This window comes from Dipodomys spectabilis, unplaced genomic scaffold (genome assembly GCF_019054845.1).
Source record: "Dipodomys spectabilis isolate Male_0828 unplaced genomic scaffold, ASM1905484v1 ptg000214l, whole genome shotgun sequence".
Classification (NCBI taxonomy): domain Eukaryota; kingdom Metazoa; phylum Chordata; class Mammalia; order Rodentia; family Heteromyidae; genus Dipodomys; species Dipodomys spectabilis.
Window position 1 is genome coordinate 3,122,337 of NW_024870891.1, and position 7,457 is coordinate 3,129,793.

The 7,457-nt window shown below is 37.5% G+C and overlaps 1 non-coding gene across 1 annotated transcript; it reads right to left on the reverse strand.

Annotated features, from left to right (window-relative positions):
• Positions 1-6,108: 6,108 nt before the first annotated feature.
• Positions 6,109-6,210, reverse strand: LOC122122656. Its single transcript, XR_006150194.1, has one exon. It is a non-coding gene; the product is annotated as a U6 spliceosomal RNA (small nuclear RNA).
• Between the last annotated feature and the right edge of the window lie 1,247 nt (positions 6,211-7,457).

Sequence of the window (7,457 nt, forward strand, 5' to 3'; positions counted from 1 at the left end):
GGTCTTCTGTAGTTGGGATGGTAGACATGTAGAGCCATGCTCAGTCATCAGTTTAGATGGATTATCACAAACTCTTAGTCCATGGCAGCCGATTCTTGACCACAGATAAAGCTCTGGGTAGGGCCACAACAATCGGAACTCAGTCTCTTCACAGAACAGTTGTGAGGAAACAAGGGATTTATATAGAGGGATCTCTGGAACATGGCTAGGCACAGAGGGAATGGCCTTCAGGTAATGTTCTCAACAATTCTGTGAGCATAAGACAGGAAGTTATCTGGAAAGGGCTCAGGTGTCCCCTGTTATTAATGGGGCAACAGGTGTGGGATTATGAAACAAAACATGGCTCTCTTTCATCATTACCCTACTCCCATGAGGAAGGGTATCCTTCACTGTGTTGAGTTTTGCAACTGGGGTCAACAAGGCATGGAGAAGCTGGGTGACCTACTTATGATCTCAAGTTCACAGAAATCTAGGCTTGACTTCTCTACCATCCTCCCTAGTTAAATGGTTGCTATTCAGCCCACTTTTTGTAGTGGGAAGTCCACTTCTTGTCAGTCATGGGGCTTGAACTCTAGGTCTGAGCGCTGTTCTGGAGCTCCTCAGCTCAAGACTAGCGCTCTACCACTTGAGCCCACAGCACCACTTTCAGTTTTCTGGTCGATCTTTGGAGATGAGTCTCACAGACTTTCCTTACCGGGCTGGCTATGAACCATGATCCTCATTTCTCAGACTCCTGTGTAGTTGGGATTAGAGTTCTGAGCCAATAGCACAGGGCTTAAGTGTAGTTCTCACTCTCTTTCTCCCTCTCTCACATGAACTGGTTGAATGTCCTGGAGGAGGTGGCCCATTTTCCCCATGTGGCTAGACCCCATAGTGGCCCTCTCATTCTGGAGGTGGGCTGTGGATCAGGAGCTGTCTCGCTCAGCCTGTTGAAACAGCTCCATGACATAAGCCTCTCTGTACCCTAGCTAGACCATGACAGTTATTCATTTTCCATCCAGCCTTACTAGACTTCTCATATTGTATTGTTTTCTACATCATTTTCTGGCACCTAGACAAAATTATGATACATAGTTACGGAATAAAAATGTAATGTCTTCTTAAGAAATTCATTTAGGGTTCTGGGAATGTGGCTTCATGGTACGGTGATTGCCTAGCATGCATGAAACCCTGGGTTCAATTCCCCAGTACCACATAAACAGAAAAACACTGGAAGTGGTGCTATGCCTCAAGTGGTAGAGTGCTAGCCTAAAAAAAAAAAAAAAAAAAAAAAAGCTCAGAAATAATTCCCTAGCCCTGAGTTTAAATCCCTGGACTAGCAATAATAATAAAAAAAAGTATTCAAATATTTTTTCATTCATGTGACTGTTTCTAATATATTTATAAGATGATTTCTTTGTTGCTTTGTATGCCCCCCCCCCAGGATATAACCCCTGCTTTCACTGTATTTAATGTTGGTATAATTTGTGGAGGGGAATGGAAAAAAACAAATCATTTAAATAGGGATGCAGGTGGATCCATTGCAATAATGAGAAGTACAAGTCGTTATGTTGAAAAATGAACTTTACAATTTTGGCGGGGGGGGCAGTAGAGATGGGGGGTATAGGAAGGGATAGGAAGGGGAAACAAAGGAGGAGGCAACAATACTTGATAAGAAATGTACTCATTATCTTGCCCATGTAATTGTAACTCCTCTGTACACTATTTTCACAATAAAAAAAAACCATTTAGTTAGTAAATGCAAAATAAAGAAACCATACTTTGAATATATAATTGCTCCTTCCATACTGACACCTGACAATAGTCCCTAATTCATGTACTTTACTTACTATAGCATACTCTGTTAAAAAAAAAAGTTTTGGTCATTAGGTCAAAGCAACTAATGCCAGGAATGTGCTTAGATGACAGGTGAAGAATTATTCTGGAAATTCAGAGATTCCAGGATTTTGTGTGGTCACTGCTAATCACAGAGAGAAGGATAGTCTAAGTGACATTTGGAAATCTTTTTGGTTAATCATGGTACCAAAAACGCAGAGGCTAATTAACAGTTGTGATAGAATAGAAGGAATAACTCGATGGAAGGATAAGTGATAGTAACTAAGGTGTACTAGAAATTGTTCTAGAGAACCATTTTTGGTTATTGAAAAACTAGTTATCAACTAGGCTTATTCCTCATTGCCTTTAGCATTCTAAATCTCTTAGGCTAGTTCTTAATCTCTGTGTGATAAGTTGTATATCCTTCTATGCTGTTCTTTCATACCTTATCTCCTTTTTTTTCTAAAAATCTCAGGGAACAGGAAGCAAAGGAAGAGGCAACAATGTTTGATAAGAGATATACTCATTATCTTGCCCATGTAATTGTAATTGTAATTCCTAGAAGTTTATGTTAAGTATTTCACAAGTTTTATTTCTCTTAATTCTTAAGAAAACATTTGCTATAATTCTAATATTATTACCATTTTAGTGTTAGGAAATATTTTAATTAAAGGCACTAAGTTCATGGCCCAAAGGCACTAAGTGCATGGCCCAAAGACACACAGTGGGGAAGGAAATGAGTCAAAATTTTCAAAAGTAAGCAATAAAAAAGTAGGTAAAATCCTCTCCATTCCCTTACTCTCTCAATTCAATATTCATGTTGTCCAAGAAATAATAGCATAGCAATTATTGCCGATGGTAATTGTTTTCTGTCACATTTTGTCTTCAACACAGTGTTGGTGACATTGGGTTATCATGCTCAGAGCTGAGCTCATAAATTGAGGTCTAAAGAGAGACAAATTTCTTCTGTTCCACAGTTCCAGTATACATTTTAAAAAGTACTAAAACTAGCCAGTAGCTGGTGGCTCACGCCTATAATCCTGGCTATAGAGGAAGCTGAGATCTGAGCATTGCGCTTCAAAGACAGCCCGGGCTGGAAAGTCTGTGAGACTCTTATCTCCAATAAACCACTAGGAAAGCAGAAGTGGCACTGTGGCTCAAGGGGTAGAGCACTCGCCTTCAGCTGAAAGGCACAGGGACAGCGGCCAAGCCCAGAGATCATGCCACATGACCAATAAAAAAAAAGATTAAAACTTTTAAATACCATCACTTACTGTCTTTTAAGAATCCAAAATGAAATAAATTCACATATAATCACCCCAAAATGCTTTAAAAGCAGGAGATGATAAACAAGCCTCCATGAACTCAATTTTCTTCTACTTTATAAATTATTCTGAAAGCCTTGTGCTGGTTGGTCACACCTGTAATCCTGTCTACTCAGGAAACTGAGATCTGTGGATAACCGTTGGAAGCCAATCAGGACAAAAACTATTCATGAGATTATTTTAAAAAAATTACAATGGAATTCTATGCCTCCATCAGAAGGAATGACATCACCCAGTTTGTTAGGAAATGGAAATACTTGGAAAAAATTATATTAAGTGAATTAAGCCAGGCCCAAAGAAGTGAAGTAAGCCAAGCCCAAAGAAACATAGGTCCCATGGTTTCCCTTATTTGCAATATCTAGTATATGTATGAGTCAAGCAGAAAAGGTCAGATAATGTGATGTTAGGAAAATGAACCCTTAGATATGTATTTAAATGTTTTTTTCTTTAATGCATTTTTAATGCATTTATAAAATTATTTCTTTTTGCTTTGTATGTCCCTCCCCCACAGTATAACCCCTGCTTTCACTATATTTGATGTCGGTATACTTTGTGGAGGAGAAGGGGAAAAACAAGTCGTTTAAGGATACAAGTGGACACGTTGCAACAATGAGAAGTACAAGTTGTTATGTTGAAAACGAACTTTACAACATTGGTGGGGGTTGGTGAGGATGGGGTAGGGGGGACAGGGGGAGGCTGGGAAGGGATGTGAAGGGTAAACAAAGGAGGAGGCTGCAATGCTTGATAAGAAATGTACTCATTATCTTGCCCATGTAATTGTAACCCCTCTATACAGTATGTTCACAATAAAAAAGTAATAAAAATATTTTAAAAAATTAATGAACTAGCAAAGAGCCAAGAATGGAGATGTAGCTTATATAGTAGCTCATCAATCTAGAGAGGAATGGCCTAGTGAGACATTGGTGCACTGAATTCAAACTCTGAGAACGAAAATGCGCAGGCACGCACACACACACATACACACATATTTATTCAAAATATCTTCATATCAGTATTTTGCATTAATTTCTTTGTTAACGATATTACATGGGTAAAATAGGGGAAATATTCTCTTCCATCCGAGAACATTTTTATATTTTTTATTGTAAAAGTACTGTACAGAGTGGTTACAGTTACATGAAAAGGTAATGAGTACATTTCCTATCAAGCATTGTTACCTCCTCCTTTGTTTTCCCCTGCGATCCCTTCCCTCCCACCTCCACAAGTACACTTCCCTCCCCTCCCCTCCTAAATTGTAAAGTTCATTTTTCAACATACTCTCTTGTGCGTCACATTGTTGCAATGGTCATACTGTATGCTTATTTAAGCCTTTTGTTTTTTCCCTTTCCATCCCCAAGTTAGAGAAGTGTACATACTAGATGGAAGTGCACCAACATCAGATACAGTGAAAACAGGGGTTTAACTGTGGGGGATGCACATATAAAAAATCACATCGTACATTAGAAATATATTAGAAACCACAGGAAGAAATAAAAAACCACTTGTGTCCTTATCATGGGGTTCATTTACCTTAACATAATCTTATCTAGTCATATGCACATGCTTTTGACCTTTTTTTTTAAATTGTGAAAATACCATACAGAGAAGTTACAATTACATGGAAAAGGTAATGAGTACATTTTTTATCAAGCATTGTTGCCTACTACTTTTTTTCGCCTTACCATACCTTCTTTGCTTATCCCAGACATACATTAGTTATTGCAAATAAGGGATACCATAGGACCTATGTTTCTTTTTTTTTTTAATTCTGAAAATGCCATACAGAGGGGTTACAATTACATGGGTGAGTTATTGAGTACATTTCTTTTATTTTTATTGTGAGAATACTGACAGAGGAGTTACAATTACATGGGCAAGATAACGAGTACATTTCTTATCAAGCATTGTTGCCTCCTCTTTGCTTCCCCTTCCCATCCCTTCCCATACTCCCCCACTTCCCCCATCCGGTCCTCTTCCCACCAAAGTTGTAAAGTTCATTTTTTGACATAATGACTTGTACATCTCATTGTTGCAATGGGTCCACTTGCTCCTCCTTTGTTTCCCCTTCCCATCCCTGCCCATCTTCCACCCCCCATCCCACTAACCCCTCCCCCACCCCAGTCCCCCCACTGTCCACATCCCTCAACCCCCGGCCAAAATCATTTTTTGACACAACGACTTGTTCATCTCATTGTTGCAATGGGTCCACCTGCATCCCTATTTAAACGATTTGTGTTTCCCTTCCACTCCACAAATAGTACCAACATCAAATACAGTGAAAACAGGGGCTTTAGTTTGCAGGAGGAACATACAAAGCAACAAAGAAATGATCTTATAAATATCTTAGAAACAATCGCAAGAAAGAAAAACCATTTGAATCCTTATCTTGGGGTTCATTTTGCCTAACATCAACTTATATGATGTTTTCTACTTGTAGCAGACACATACTAGTTATTGAAAATAAGGAAACCATGGGACCTATGTTTCTTTGGGCCTGGCTTACTTCACTTCTTTGGGCCTGGCTTAATTTACTTAATATAATTTTTTCCAAGTCTTTCCATTTCCTAACAAACTGGGTGAAGTCATTCTTTCTGATGGAGGCATAGAATTCCAGTACACACACACACACACACACACACACACACACACACACACACACACACACATACACACACACACATTTTCTTGATCCATTCGTTTACTGTGGGACATCGGGCTTGGTTATATATCTTAGCTTTGGTAAATAATGCTGCAATGAACATAGTTTTGCTGGTAGTTTTAGTATGGTCTTTTTTGTGATCATTTGGGTGAATGCCCAAAATGGGATTGCTGGGTGTTAGGGGCGCTCTATGTAGTCTTTTGAGGAACCTCCATACTACTTTCCAAAGTCTTCGAACAAGTTTAAACTCCTAACAACAAGGCATTAAGGTACCCTTCTGTCCACATCCTATCCAGCATCTGTTCTTTTAAAAATCTGGAATGCTTCACAAAGTCGAGTGTCATCCTCAGTCAGGGGATATTCTTCTCTTTATTGTTCCAATGTTAGTGTATGTGCTACTGAATTGAGCACAGAACAATTTTATATATAAAGTGTAATTGATTTTCTTAAACTAGACAATTCCACAAAAATTAAATTCAAAAGAATTGTTGTGAAATTTTAGAATCATGTATTTCTTACATAAGAACACATTTAAGAATAAAGTCAAGATTGACATGTCCAAAACAAAATAATTCCATATATTTGTTGTTCAACGGATGTGTAGGAGGAGGAATTCAATTATTCTGTACAAGGAACCTGCCATAATGAACACTATAGAAAGTGTTAAGGTTTGTTAAAAGTTTTAATGTTTTAAATATGTTCAATTTTGGGAATTTGCTCATATATGCCAAAATTAAGACTATTTAGCACGCTGTAAAACTTTTCCATAAAGCATTTAAGATTCATGGTAGCAGTCATATACTACTAAGTATGTACATTTCAGAGTTTATAGAAACTTTACTAATGAGAAATTGTAAAGTGTTTGTGTAAAGAAGCAGAGTGAAGATTTAAGACATTAACTTCACAGTTTCTGTTAAAATTTAAGGGATTCCTTACTTTATATGTTAGTGAGGAATAAATGATGGTATAAGCCATATACAAATGATGAGATGAACCATAAATAATTATCTTAGTGGGTAACTTTAAAGGCTACTCATAGTCTATAAAATTCTTGTTGAACATCATAGACTTAGGCAGTTTTAAATGTACAGCAATATGAGAAAATAATAAATCGAATATGTAGTACATTTCAAATACTAGAAATAGAGGTAAATGTTTTGTTTTTTATTTTATTAATCATTAATATTTATGTATTGGTTTTCCTTATTTGTAGCATTGCTTTCCTTGTTGTAATATAATACAACTTTTTGTAAGTCATCATTTGGAAATACTTTGAGAATGTTATTGGGATGGCCACACTGTTTTTTATAGGTATATGTGAATTTACAAAGAGCAAAATTAACAACAAAACATTGATTAAAAATTTTATCAATTAGAATCTGAATCAGGAGTGTTGATAAATGTCCACACCTAAAATCTTAGCCCTAGACTGAAACACTAGTGTTACAATGTTGAGCACACAAAAGTGAGAGATTGTATTTTGTTTTGTTTTTGTTTTATTTTTGTTGGTTGTGGGGCTTGAACTCTGGGTCCGGGTGCTGTCTCTCAGCACTTCAGCTCAAGGCTATTGCTACTACTTGAGTCACAGCATCTCTTCCATCTTTTTCTGCTTATGTGGTGCTGAGGAATCAAACCCAGGACCTCATGCATGCAAGGCA